The sequence below is a fragment of the Adelges cooleyi genome, unplaced genomic scaffold (assembly GCF_023614345.1).
Source record: "Adelges cooleyi isolate 19-005CV unplaced genomic scaffold, UGA_ACOO_1.1 ACOO_flye_CR_arks_rails_tigmint_CR_PRNA_21, whole genome shotgun sequence".
NCBI lineage: Eukaryota > Metazoa > Arthropoda > Insecta > Hemiptera > Adelgidae > Adelges > Adelges cooleyi.
In genome coordinates, this window is record NW_026095871.1 from 8,084,122 (window position 1) to 8,098,608 (window position 14,487).

At 29.3% G+C, this 14,487-nt stretch overlaps 1 protein-coding gene across 1 annotated transcript in view; it reads left to right on the top strand.

Annotated features, from left to right (window-relative positions):
• Positions 1-14,487, top strand: part of LOC126834094 (allatostatin-A receptor-like) — a 119,139-nt gene that overhangs the window by 731 nt on the left and 103,921 nt on the right. The gene's annotated exons all lie outside the window — the stretch shown is intronic.

Here is a 14,487-nt window from a genome sequence, read left to right on the forward strand (position 1 = left end):
GCCACTGACAAATTATTAAAAAATAATAATAATTTATAAATTACAATCTACAAATTAATTTTCACAACAATTGCGTAATTTCACCGCGAGTAACAGGTGTTGAAAAATTATTATTTTTACAACAAAATATGACATTAACAATGCTTTAAATTATTTTCCTGTCCGAACCGCACTGAACAAAATAAAAATCTTGGATTGCGAATAAAATTTGTATCTAATGCAAATAAAACAAAATATTATTTGGCTTGATTAGAAATAATTGCTGAATTACATGTATTTATTAATAACGATTTTTTCAAAATAGTTTCTCTGTATTGTGTCGGTGAAAAAAAATTACCATACCAAACAAGGAACATTTTTTTTGGGTTTATTTTTTTTTCGAAGAGATCAACCAAGTATTATATTTTTAACGAAATAAAGTATAAAATATAATTTGTTTTTAAATTAATTACCTACTTCCGCGTTTAATCAAGTTCGAATAAAATCAATATTATCGCAGACAGACAAAACGTATTTCAAACATATTATAAAACTAATTTTAAATGAAAATCGTTTCTGATCTCATTTGAAAAGTTAGCATTTGAAGGACTCAGTGCAAGAATGATAGACCAATCCCCTTTCCAAACTTTTCTCGAGGAGATCGAAATACAGTCAGCTTCTTTATTATTTACTGGTATGTTAAAGAGAAAAACAGTTCTTTTCATTTGTTTTTACACAAACGGTTAGATTTTTTCCGATATATGTTATTTTACTGAGAATGCGTGGATGCAAATTGATGTAGCGGAATAGCTATTTGTAATAGATTTGACATATTATATTGAATTTAATTTATTTATATGTTAGTTTTTTAACATCGAAGTTGTAAAACTATTTTTTGAATTCACATATGTCCAAGCACATTAAACGCATATAATTTAGTACTTTTGTGAATTTGTTTAAAAAAATAACTCATATCCTTTTGGCTCTCATCACTTCATCTAGTAATATTATTACCACACATTAGGTAGGTAGTACCATTCTATCATGCCATAATGATTTTAACGAGTAGGTAAAATATATTTTAAAATCATAATAAATTATGGGTAATTTCTACCGAAATGAATGCAAGGGGTATATGTTTATATATATCACCTGTATTGTAGGGGTGTGACATTTTTCGGGGTATATGTATAGAACGCGACCTTGCGCCGCTATCGTTCTACAATATACCGGTTATTTTAAATATTTAAGTATCAAGTTTCGGAAAGATGGCTTAAAACTTTTTAAATGTACATATATATATATACATATATATATATATATATATATGTTATACAACAATATTATGTCCTCAAGCGAATACTAAACAAGCCGCATTATCGCGAAGAAAACTGCGCGTTCTAAGTATAGGCGAACATAATATTATATTTAACATGCAAAAAAAAAAAAAAATACAAGTCTCCTCATAAATGCAACATAAACAGCGGTATACTTATCGTGTCGGCCATGAATAATATACATTTTATTCGCCGGAAATTTCGCGCCAAAACTGTATTTAACCGTATATAGGATATATAGGTTATAAAGAGAAAAGTTTTCACAAGAGTGTGATTTCAAGTTGTTTTCACCTCCCCTCCGGTCGGTCTTCGTGTGTAATTAATTAGCCGACAATGTTTTGGTAACTTTGACTGAAAATTATAAACACAACAAATGTTTTGGACTAAGATTTTCCGACAGCAAGACCACCGTCATTAGTTGGTAGAAAACGCAACCAGTAACCAACCCGCTTGATAGCTTTCACTTAACTTTTACTTTTATTTGTAATTTTTATTTTTGGACAGACGTTATCCTTTTGACCTCTTCTCCCCACTGAACACGCCTCTGAGCAACTTGCCCGGCTCTATTATTATTTGCAGACTGATTATAATATATAACCTTTATGGTATCTCTCCAGTCAGACTTCAAAGGCCTCGTTATGGTAACACACAAGTTAATAACGACGAACAGTATTTGTCATACGCGGTATATCCATAATATATTCCTCCTTCAATACTCAAGATTGGCATGCAAACATTTGTATATCACTTAACAACGTGCAAACAGACACTTGGAAAGTGTATCGTACATATTGTATATTTTCCTTATTTGTATAATAACTGTAAATAGTATTAACTGTGCGTTAAAACGTTGAAGATGGAAATAATTACAGTAGTAATTTTAGAGTCTAAATAATATGTGTGTGTGTATTCATGTGTAATAGGCGTTTTTGTGTTTTGCGCATTAAACCGACTTATACATACGGTATAGGTAACGGGTTAGACAGGAGAAAAAAAATTAAGAATTTCCGTTTTAAACCGTATATTAATGTACACAATGTTATACAACTCCCGCCTGCTCTGTACACTGTGTAGCAAATAATAAATTCCCTCAACACCAGATTTAAATTTTAATTAAAAAGTTATATAAGCTACAACACCGTGACAGCTAACACAAGTGTATATGGTGTGTTCTACAAGAACGGAGAGTTGCAGTTATAAAATATTTTTTTAAAGTCTTGTAAAATGTCATAGTCATACGCATAGTTTGCGCAGTACTTACAATAACCGCGCCATTTTATTCATTGTTTTTTTACCCCCGAAAACATTAAGTATCGTTGAAACTACAATTAATAATAAAATGTACAGCCTTCTGATAAAGGTCACATTTCGGTTGTTCAAAATTAATTCCTTTACATAAATCTATGAACAGCAGTGGATAGGTAAATCCGGATATGTCACTTCATTACCCTTTGGTGTCATATTACTCCCCTCAAATGCTTGTTCAAACGATGCGAAAGATGCTGGAATTAAATATTTTTTACAAGAACCGATAAATTTGGGTACATGATTTGGTTCATGCAAAAAAGGCCCTTATCACTTAAATTTAATTTCGAGAAAATTAAAAAAAAAACATTTTAGTTCTTTATGTGAACAGCAAAATCAACGAGCCATTTTCTAGCCCAGGGAATGTCTGAATAATACAGATAGTACAATCTAGTGTATAAGGCAAATCTGTTATTGATATAACACCAATTACTGTAATATTTTAATTTTATACAATTCTGCAACATTATATTATTATCAATAATTAATGTTGTTCCACTATGCGGTATGCAAATGTATTATTGGGCAGTTAATAGGTTACATGTCAAATTCAAAACGTATCACAGTCTAATAAATAATACATTATCACGTTTCCATTCGGTAAAATATTTAAGAAATAAGTACTTGCTCGTACATTAATATTAAATGGTAAATTAATAAAATCCCAAAAATAAATTGTGCGTGGGCAACTCTTTGTGATGAATAATAAAAAATAAAAATAAATCAATTTTACCTATAGATATACCTATACACATTATGTTTCTTATATTTAATTTTCATATTATTCTAAAACTCGTGTTTTTCGAATTTAATGACTTGTATATTTTCCAAGCAAATTCGAACTCAATTATTTATATTTTATATCGAATCACAATAAGAGGATTATTTTGTTCATTTAACATTATGAATTTAATTTAGGTGGTAGCCCATAATATAGTGAACGTGGTTCGTATAAATTAAAATAACATTATAACTGAACTGTTGTATGGGTACATTATAATTGAAAAATAAGAATATTGACAGCGTTATAACTTACATTAAATTCGTGGAACACAAATATTTATTCGTTCCTTAAGGTAACTTGAAGTATAATAATAATCTATATGGTATTTCAATAGAAATAAACGGTTGAATAAAAAATCCTAAAATATCGTTAATTCATTAAAGGTACTCACGGGGTGCAGTATTTTACGTTGTATGAGATTTTAATTTAAAAAATAATAATAATAATAAATATTGTACTTGATTGTGTTTAGTAGAAAGTTGTAGGGTTTAACGTGATAAAAAACACAATAGAGATTTTCGTTTTGAAATCTCATTATAATTTATAGGTAGGTACATATAATATATATATATATTATAACAATAGAAGCAAACAATCTCATTGTAGAGGTTTTTGTTGTTTTGTGACAAAACAGTTGTCGGAAATTTGAAAAAAAAAAAACTAGTAGTAGCAATATTAAAAAAAAATATTTAAATGGGCTCATTTGTTTTTTTTATTTTTATTGAATACACAAGTTCTACGAAGACCCGAACAATGTACAAGTAAGTAGTGAGGTAAAGTAATTCGAATTTTGCCTTTAATATAAAAGGGATTACCGATTGATGCTTCACTGAACACGGTTTTTATTCAAAAATACTCTCAATTGTTATTTAAACAAAACAAAATACAGTCAACTGTACTCGGCTCGCATGCTAAACAGTCGAATAGACGAAAGGGACAAACGTTTCGATAGCTCCAAATAAAAATATTTCAACTATCTTTTAATAATTGTCACAATATATTTTAAATAATTGTCAAAATACGTCTAAACTGTCATCAACCGTCGTTTATTCTGTTTTTTTTTGTAAACTAAATACATACTGATATATTAGAATAAAAGATAAATTTTAATTGAAATTGGCAAATATCTTCTTTTGAAATAACAGTAATGCGATTGTGCAATAATCGAGCCGTTCCAGTGGTTTTGATTTTCAAAATAACTCTCAGCGCTGGTTTTTGTAATTTCGCGCTTCGTCGACCGTGTACTGACGTTATTCGTATTATGGTTTTGTTATTTCTATTTTTCGAGTGATAACAGTAATTGTAAGAAAAGGCGGAATTAAGAAGTAAGCCCATATAAAAATTGTACCCTATCCAAAATGTTACCCACCTCCTTACTGTGAATTGTTGCAATGAGTAATTTTTAATAACCAAGAAAAACGTTTTCCTGTCGTTTATTTTAAAGATTTTTGTGGTCATTTAAAAGTGATTGTACTTGCTGCAAAACGCACATGGTCGTATCGAAATCACTATCTTGGCTTTTTTGTTTTGTGTGTGTGTGTGTTTTACAGACTTACAGGTATTCGCTATTGCTTGAATTGGAGCGTAGCGCGTAATGCTCTATTTTCCGGTTTGTCTGGGGCTTATATTATACCAATAGAAGGCAATTTGCTCGTGGACCCAAACATTTAACTGTGGAAAAACGCACTTATTCTACAGCTAATATGTATAAATAGAAGAAGAAAAAATAAAAGTTTTCTGCTAAGTGCTTAGAACAACATTGATGGATAAACTTTTTGTTCGTAATGCATAGCCGATGACATTATTTTTTTTTTGAGTGCTGTATTTGATGTGAACACCGACCCTAAGTTCATGGCCTTTTGTTGTATAATAGTAATTGTAGTTGCCCGTCGCTTGGCGTTAACCGCACACTTACTTTTAATACGTTATAATTATAAACGCGTTCGTTTAAAGTGAAATGATAAAATCAACGTGTTAGGTGGAGTTATGTAAAAAAAAGGAGAACTTTGATTCAGAATGATGATAAATAATAGATATTTACCTACCCGTAAAATTTGTTTTCACGACACTGACGCGAGTAGTATTACTCCGGGGAAATATTTCAGATTTACCTTTTTACAAAAAAAAAAAAATATATCGTTTATTACATATGTTACCAAAATGGCTTTGCTATAAGATCATGTCTCGTTAGTGGTTATAAGCGCAACTCTGAAAATGCGTGTGCTTTTGTGTAGGCACCATAAATAAAAGCACGTTAAAAAAAACAGCTACCATAAGTGGGAAATTAAAAAAAAAAAAAACCGTTACTTACAATACCGGATAATAAATTAAGTTTCATGTTTACAAGAAAATGTCAGCCGAAAGAAACATCTGTGTAACTTTTCATTAAAGTAAAATCAAATTACCTACAGTATATATATATATATATATACGGTTATACACAAGTTCAAATAGAAATTAATTAAAACTATAATTTAAAAAAAAAACAATTATAGTATAAAACTTATAAAATAAAAAAAAGTATATTACACCTAACGAGTAACGGCAGCTCTGAATTTATTATTATTTTCTAATTATTTAATTTACATATTAAACAAAATATGAACCAAAAATGTAACATGAAATTCAATCATTTTTCAAACCACTTTTGAGACGTATAACAATTAAAACAATTTTGTTCGTTATTAAAGTACTTTTTGGGTACAATTTCTGATCTATAGATTAGGTACCTACATGAATATATCCGAGCGGTCGAGACACAAAACAAATAATTAAATCAATGTTGTAGACAATTGAAACTATTATGATTTTTAAAGTAAATTACATATGAAGGGCACAGGGAAAAAACGGTAATTTTCACATTATGAAAATTTTAGAGTACAGCAAAAACAAAGTTCGTGAATTCCTCTACCTCTTACATAAGAACAAAAAAAATCACATTAAATTCTACTCTAATAATAATTGTATTTATTTAAACAATCTATTGACATAAATAAAAAAAATTATTGGCATAAATTGAAAAAAAAACAATTTTCATAATGTGACAACTATCGTTTTTCCCCTGTGCCCTTCATATATTGTCGTTTAAAAATAAAAATTACATTTCCATTATCATTATTAATATGTTTTTTATTGTTGAGTATAATCACAGCTGTTTATTTTTATTACTATTTTTTAATAAAATACCTACTAATGGGTTTTCTGTTATACTTGTTTGTACTCACACACACAAACATAATACAAAACATTTCACAAGATGTATTATAATTTAAAATTGGAATATTTTTGCTTTAAAAGTTCAAAATAACAGTATGAATATAAAACGATTTAGAGCTACAAAACATAATTTAACTGGTTTCTTATTCTAAATTAAATACATTTCCACATAAAAAATTAAAAAAATTACATTGTATATTCTATAAGACAAATTTTAAAAAATGCAATTTTTTATTTTATTTCAAATGTCCTAACATATTTTTTCGGTTATATTATCAATTCGCAGCTTTTGATGAGGATAACAAATTTACTTTTTGACTTTTATTGGTACATTTACTTGTCGGTTTCAGTGAAGTATAAGGATGACTCTTTACGAATCAGCTCGAGACGTGGCTTTACTACCTAATTATAATATACTAGGCTACTGTCTTCAGTGTTAAAAATTGTTTATACTGTTTAATATAGAAATGTCTTTTCGTGAAAAAACCCGTTTATGAGCAATATGTAGCCCACACTTAAAAAATACCCAGAGTTTTGAGATTATTTATGCATGGTGTATATTAACTTTATTATGACACTGTTCTAAATTTCGTGAAAACTAAAATAATTTATGCATAATCTCATTTCATGATTTTCACACTTCCAACAGTATACATTTTAAAGTTCAACAACACTATACAACTATAGTAATAATTAACAATTATTAGTTTCTTATGAAGTATCTATATATTTAACAATATTAGTTCTATCGAAAATGTTACACATAATCCCTACCACAATATTTATATGTAACAGTTTATCAGTAATGATTTTTAATTTATTCACCATTAAACCATTTCACGCCCAGTATTGAAAAAAAAATTGTCACGTTTAAATCACATGTCACATTTCGAGTATTAAAAGCCTATAAGACATTTTAATTAAGTTCTTGGAATTTTGACAAGCTGTGACGTCATAAGCAATTAAAGGCATTTATTTGTTTATTACTAGCGATTCGTTTAAAAATTGAATTTGTCCAGCTAAAATACTTTTTAATTTATCGAGTATTGCGATAATGCCGTTAATTATTCATTTTTCAGCACAAAAAGGCATCGTTATACCATTGCTGGTATGCGGCAATCATTCGATTCTGTTTCCACAATAATATTGTCATCTGATAAAATGAAACAAATTATTGTATTACATTTGTAATGAAAGAAATATATAGTAGGTACTAAATTATTCGTAAAAAATTTATTATTATTTTTTTAGTTCAATATTGTTTAATTCTTGAAAATTACAATATCGCCATACCTACCTATTATGATTACAATATTGTCACATAACAATAAATAAACACTACTTAATATAATAACAAAAATATGTATAAATAATATCAAACTGTAATAATATGATGGCACTTTAATATTAAACAAATTCCGCTCAACTAAAATATAATCGATAAATTCTTTTGTGTATTATGTACATATTATTTTCTTGAAAATTATTTTAACAGAACAAAAGAAACATCTTATACAATTTCAGATTACTAAGAAAAATTGAACATTTTATCTAAGAATAAATATAGTTTATTTTGCGACCATTGTTGTTGTACAACCAATATCGCTTGAATTGATCAAAATCCGAAGTCACCACTTGAGTAGTAGAAAAGTTCGTTGGCCTGCATTTTTCTCTACTATTTCATTATCATTGGTGATGGACTCAGATGGTCACACACATATTTAGCATAATTAATAGATTACCGTTAGAGTTAAAGGTTTTTTTTTTATGTATACATAACCAAAGTTTTTCCCTCAAGTTGCCCAAATGAGCCTCTCATATAAAGAGTCTTATTGTTTCAAGTAGGTTTCTCGTTAAGATACTTTAAATTAGAGTTTTCAAGTTGTTACAAGGATTTTCCTTTTTGATGGATCAAACGAATTCAAAGTCGCAATAAGAAGCTAATGACTCACGCTTTAACCCTCGGCGTTACAACAGCTATATATATATATATATGTATGTAAAATATATACCTGATCGATAAACATGTTATTATGTGTGTTCAACGACGGAAACTCATTAAAAAAACAACACCTTCTCGACTATCAACACGTTAGTAAGTTTAATAAAAGACTACAAATCGAAATTATGATTTTTTAAAGCCTCTTTCTTCGTTGTTGACCGGTTAAAGTATACGAAATCCGAGACTAGAATAGTATAATATTATATAAATATATTTATAAAATATTATATTAGCTCTTTTAAATCTTAATTTATCAGATAATTTATCTTCTCAACTTTCACGCTTTTGTATAAAACTCATCTGTCTTGTAGTGGTTTTTTTTTTTTTGCTTTGGCTCAATAAAGCCATTTCGAGATCAAGGAGCTTATCGTTACGAATCACACGTTCTCGCAAAAATATCTCTTTCTTTAATCAAGAGATCCTTAGTAAAACGTCCACTTTATTATTCCTTTACAATAATCCTTTGGTTGAATGCCCTTAGTCTTGTATTAAGTGGTGCTAAAGCGCAATACGATCTGCTCGATTATAACTATCAAATAACAGCTAAATACATGCAAGCTTATTTATACTTTTACATATTAGCTATATAGTAGAAGTGTCGTCGTCGTTCAATTATTATAATAGTTACTATGGTAAACAGTACAAATGCTGTTCACTCCTATATGTAGGTACTTTATACACTTTATTATTGCTAATATCCGACCAAACCTATAGATATATATATATATATTTATAATAGCAAAAGATAATCGCTTTATTACTATAGGTGCTTACCTTAATAATATAGTTTATCAAGGCATTTATATGTAATCAATGTCGCGCTTAACGCTCCATATTATACTAATATTTACACTCTCAAAATGCAGTCCTTAAACGTGGGATCAAGTAACCCAACTAGTATAATAATTACAAGGCAATGTTTTAGTCTAACGTTTACACCGTATCAGATTTCACATTAATCAACGTCTTATGCACGGCAAAGGGGAAATACAAGTAACTACAAATTCTCACTTGAAATTTAACATCTTTGTGTAATAGAATGTAAACTTTCGGGCTTGCCGTTTTTTCATGCACAAAATTATATTTACCTAAATTTCATAACGTCAATCATCTTGAATAAGAGCATAAAGTTATTTAGCACTTACCAGTTACCATTTAACAAATTCACGGCCACCTTTTAGGTACACATTATTTAAAATGTATAACTCTGTGAGATTACAAATTAACTTGATTAGCATTGTTAAACAGAAATTATGTTAATAAAACGATCACATATTATTACTACATTCATATATGAAGAATAAATTACAATGTAACAAGATGTTATAAGATGTTAGTAACAACATTAGACTGCTAAGGTTTAAGAAATAAATCAATTTTTAACTGCAAACAAATACCTTGTTATTGTAAAAGACATTTACCTTCTATTAAACTGATTAAAAATTCATCGCAACGAACAAACAAAAGCTCTATTTAAAAATTATCCTCAAAGAAAAAAAGTTTTAAATACAATTATAAAAGTAAGTAATTAGTTTTAGTCCCAATGAATTAAAAACGAGTTAAAGTAAGTAATGACTTCTTAAATAGTAAATAATGTTCACGGATACTTACATTTTAGACATAAAAACGAAGAGAGGGGTAACATTTAGTATGAATACTTGAACAATTCCAAATCTAAAATCAATTAGTAACAATTAATTGTTCAAAGACCACAGTTATAATTGGCCAAACAATATAAATTCCAATAAGGCTAACGAGCCATTGACAGCAAGCTTGTTAACTATTTGGCATTTATAGTGCGGTATGTCGCCTATAAGGAATTTCGAATTCCCATCAAGTAGCGTTGCAATATTTAAATAAAAACCCGTATATTATGTAAGTTATATTATTTTATCAGTATAATATAAATTTCTAAACAACTCGTATGTAAGCTATTTATATTTAGTTAAAAACAGATATTCCCTGAAAACTTTTTTTCAAAATGGTTCTTTACAAATATATATATATATATTGTTTTTCTTATGGGTTTCCTATAGTTAAAAACAAGGATTAATAGATTAATAAATAGGGGTCAAAAGTATTTGAATTACTATTGGGAGTATCTATTGTTTTGACAAATAATCTAGATTTTACTATTTTTATGAAATAATGAAGTTATAATGATTTAAATCTGCGTTTTAAAATAAATTTTACATTTTAACATTTTTTTTTTACATTTAATTTTACAACAAGACTGTTCTAATTTAACTTTGATTAAGTTCGGATAATCGGATACTTTAAAATCCGGCTTTCAGTTTCTAATTCAATTATTTTATCGATTTGTAATTTGTAAGTAATTTCTCTTTTTGTAATTTTCTTCTTATAATTTTTTCTCGAGAAAAAAACATCGCCAGATTATTAATTTATTTTTAAATATTTTGTTTCGTTATTATATTTTAGGTAATTCAATTAATTATTTTGTAATTGAAAATCAAATAATAAAATTACAAATTTGCACGTATTTTATCAGCAATTGATCGTGTGTCGGTTAAGGTGGATAGTAACAATGAAAGGCAACACTATCGTTATTTTGCCAGCATTATATAATGTGTTTTGCCACATGAGTAGATTTTATTTATTTGGGTTGATCGCCTGCACGATATTATATTGTTATATTTTGTATTATAATAGGCCCAGAAGTAGGCCCACGTAAAATGTTTAAAATAACCACCATATAATATGTAAAATACTAAGCGAGTGCTGATTATATTAAAATTTACAACAAACTCTTCGACTTGCAATTTGTAAGTTCGACGTTATCTTATCATTAGCCAATACATGTATCGAAAAAGGACTATGTCGGAAAAATATACCTATATACAAATCGCGTAAAAAACATGCAATAGCGTTGACCATTTTATTTTTTTTTTATCGTAAATAATTTATTATTATTTTTTAAAAGGCTTCGATATTGTTATGTACAATTTCTACAAAACACAATGAACGTTATTTTTTTATGCGAAATAATAACGCACAAAAATACAATATAAGACGCATTACTTACGTAAGTATAGTAAAAAAACAAGTCAGCTCAAAATAAGAAAAAAAAAACAATTGACCCCAACGCGCAAGCATTCCCATCGGAGGACAACTTTAGTCGTAATATTATGTTCTTTAACAGTATCGAGTATGAACATTTGTTATTTTTATTTCATAATAATAAAATACTTTAGTTTAAAAAAGTTGTGACAGTGTTTTTGTTTGTTTACACAGTAAACGATACGGACAAAACGATTGCGTTATTTCCGCAGCGAAACCATTTCACTGAAATGTCCTTTCTTTTTTTTTTCATAAATTATGACGTTACGTTTTAGATTAATTATGTGTTGTAAATACTACTGTAATCAAAGACCATATAACAAATAAACAAAACAAAAAACACATACGATTCCATCAATCAAAAAACGTTTTTACACTTCTATATTATTATTATGTCGACGACAAATGCAAGCGGCCCGACGTGGAGACGAAATACTACCGCACCGGCTATATCAACCGGCGGCAATCAAATAATAATAATATAACAACAACGATTGTCATAACTGTAATTTAATTACAGCTAAACATTTTCCCTAATAAACCCATAAATAAATACCGCACCCCGAAACCGGCAACATGTGTAATTACCTAAATATACATAATACAATAAAAACGTGCATGCGTGTATTACACAATAATGTCCACGGGACCGTCACGGCAGAACAGACAGGGTTTAATACAACTCGCCCTCCCCTTTGCCCACACAATTCCCTCCCCGGTACTCGGAAACCAATGTGAAATCGGTAAATCTAACGCACATCCCTTCGAGTCGATGTGTCGAGTGCCGAATTCCGTTTCGTTTTTTAACGCTCCACAATATACATATTATGTTATTGTGCATTCCCCAACTCGACATAAACCGCAAGACCACAGTGAACACAGTGTAGTGTTATAGTATAAGTGTGTCGAGTTGTTCTAAAAATACACACCTGAAGCTCAGAACCGTTTTTTTTTTTTTATATTGGATTACGATTGGCGTTTATTACCTACACACCTTTGGCCCATTTACCATTCGATCGTTGGCCGTTTAAAAAACGTTATCGCATACTCGCACACTCAACCGAAACGGTCCACGGGGTTTTTTTTAAGAAAACGCGTTATGTGTGCTATCAAACAAGTACAATATAATAGTACAATACCATATTATAGCGTTATTATTGTTTCAACGGCTCCGGTGTCGTACCGAGTGATCGCCTAAACCCTTTTTATAGGAAAAAGTGTGTCCACGGTACATTAGTTAATTTACCGTCGAGTCTAACGTCATAAAACTGTGAAGAATTATAGCGATCCGCTTGTTAAATTCCGAACAAAATTATTAATTTTATTAATCTCCAACTTTTTTTTGTTTAACTCAAATAATTACGGTGTTTGTTGCTCAGTCTTACCCTTAGAATATCAAAACCATATTTTCTGTAAATGGTATATAAATATTTGACTCAATATACCTGTACATTCTATAAGACGTAACTATTTTATTCGTCGAAATATCTTTAATTTGATGGTTTTGTTGTTTAATTTTCCAAAAATAATAAAACTGCGAGATACTGGCGTTTCGTATAGTGCATGCTTGTATTCGAATGGGAGCAATAATCTACGGGAAGTATACAATTTACATATTTAAGACATGGCCCATATTCATGACGGGCGAATCAGCTTGCATAATATAAAAATTCTCTGTGAGCGTTTTACAACTTGCGATTTGAATAAAGATGGCGAAAAATGTGATTACAAAGAACGGTCAATATTTTTAATTATTATTAGATTGCAGAAGTACTGTTGTGTAAAGTATACATCATAATAACATAATATGTATATTTTTGTATGTACATTTTTTGTCTTTGATGTTTTTTCATTGTTATTATTATTTGTCTTTTCTAGAAATCGAAAACGAAAACAAACACTTCGTTCGTTTTCCTAGTGCTTAGAGTAAACGAAAAACAACAGCATCTTGTATTTATGTATACGACGTACACGAGTTTGGCTACGCAATCGGTTATTATTAATAATTCATGCGCTCCAAAAGATGCCCGATCGTATAAATTTCAACTCTCTTTATATTTATGTGTAATGGCAAATACACACACACACGCACACCGGTGATGAGTAAGTTTTTCCATTCAAGTAACTCGTTAAGTTACAAGTTATACTATCCGGAAAAAAGTAGTGTAAAAGTCCCTAAACGCTTGACAAGATTATTACAAGGTCTGCGAAAATTTGTGTCAAAAATCATGAGTTTTATCTAACTAACATGTAACCTAACCTAACCTTACGATCGGCTATCCAAACCTGAATTTGCGACATCAAGAGAAGAGCGGTCGAGAAGACGGGAAGGGAAAAAGGAAAGTTATGGGAGAAAATTTAGGGTAAGGATAAGAGATGGGAAGAGAAAAGTGGGGGGGGGAATTGAACATGAAAAAAAAATACTATTTCAACTACGCAAATTTGTCGATCAGCAACGTAGGTATAAAAGTAATAACAAAAATATTACATCGTGTTTGAAGTAGCATAGGTCGACCAAAGTAAATTAATATATCATACTACAAGGTATTATATATATGTAGTTTTTTTTTCATACAAAGAATACTAGGGAAACTGTTTAAAAGAATTTACGGGCAAAATACAATACAACATAACATACACGTTGAAGTGCAAGTATATAGTAAAATGCACAAAAGCCAACAAAAACCCCAAATGTGACATTATTTTTTTTTTCATTTCGGCACATTCTGGCGTTGACAATATTGGCCAAAATAAAAATGTAAGTAGATTTTTCTTTTACTCGAAAT